This window comes from Arachis duranensis, chromosome 5, assembly GCF_000817695.3.
Source record: "Arachis duranensis cultivar V14167 chromosome 5, aradu.V14167.gnm2.J7QH, whole genome shotgun sequence".
Taxonomy (NCBI): Eukaryota; Viridiplantae; Streptophyta; class Magnoliopsida; order Fabales; family Fabaceae; genus Arachis; species Arachis duranensis.
Window position 1 is genome coordinate 32396006 of NC_029776.3, and position 1589 is coordinate 32397594.

The window sequence follows — 1589 nt, forward strand, 5'->3', positions numbered from 1 at the left end:
CGGTTCGTATCGGTTTTTTTTCTTACATGGTCCAAATATCGGATCGGACCGGTATAGGATTCGGTTCACCAGTTTTTTGGTCGAACCGACCAGTCCGGTCCAGTTTTGATAACACTGCTTTTTAGTACTTGAGTTCCGTTTTTATTGCTTTAATTACTTTCATTTAATTACTTGCATGCTTGTTTCATTCCTTGTTATTTTAATTTCATGCCTCTTATAACCAAAACCCCAAAATCCTCCATAGCCAATAATTGATCACTTAATTGCAACTCCTAGGGAAGACAACCCGGACTTCAAACTCCTGATTATTTTGTATTGATTGTGACTTATCTTTTGAATTTAAAATTTGAGTAAGCATTACTTGTTGGCTTGGAACTATACTTACAATGGAATTATTTTCGTGAAAATTCCAAGCCGACGGTTTTGCTCTTTCAGGGGCCTTAGAAAAAGGCTTTGAAAATTTTTAGTGATTTTCAAAAGCAATTGAATTCAATTGTTTAAACTTGAGATGGATTATTGAAGTTAATTTGAGACTTTTGATTCAGTGAAAATGGGTTTTTGAAAGAGATATACAGGGCACTCAGCCCTGCGAGGTGTACAAGTTACTCAACCCTGTGAGCTGTACAGGACGTTCAATCCTGTGAGGGTCTCTCTCATGGCGAGATGTACAGGACACTCACCCTACGAGTATATAGGAAATTCTGCCTCCGAGGTATATAGGGCACTCAACCTTGCGAGACATATAGTGTACATATATGCAAGATACCCCAGAGAGAAAATATTCGGGTTAACTACCGGATGTGTCAGGTTCTGACAAAGTATTCGACATATGAGCTCACAGCTAGTAGGACAGGCATGCATCATATTACATTTGTTTGCTTTTTTTTGGGTGTGATTAAGTATTTTGGTTGCCTACCTGATGAATTATGTCTAACTGTTAATTGGGAGCTCATAGCTTGTTGGAGACTCTGTCAAAGCTTGGTGCAATTAATTGAGAAGTTTGGACATTCAAGCATTGTTTGAAGCTCCAAGATTCATATAAGCACAAGCTTCCTTAATTAGAGCTCTCCATAAGTCCAACTTAAGGACAATAAAGCAAAGTGCTAGGTGGGAGATACCCCACCATGGTAACATTATTCCAACCCTTCTCTTTGTTTATAATTTGCCTTAATTGCATTTTTTGTTTGTGTTAGTTGGCTTATAATTAGTTTAATTTTGAGATTTGTTAGGTTAATTTCTGTATGGATCATGAATTTATGGGTTTTTGGATGTTTTCGGGTTGAACTTTTGTTGAGCTAAGGCTTACTGCCTTGGATTTTGAAGGAAAAAATTTTGGAAGAAACCAGGCAGTTGTGTGCGCACCACCTTGTGCGCAAGCACACAACAATAAAATTTTGCATCCTGTGCGTACGCACGCAAGCCTCTGCAGCCTCTGTTGGGAGCGCTCGCACGCCTTGCGCGCGCGCATCTCTCTTTGTTATGCGCTTCGTGCGTGCGCATGCCCTTGTGCGTATGCACGCAACCTTCTTTTTGTGCATTGTATGCGTACGCACCACCTTGTGCATATGCACCTTGTGCGTACGCACACT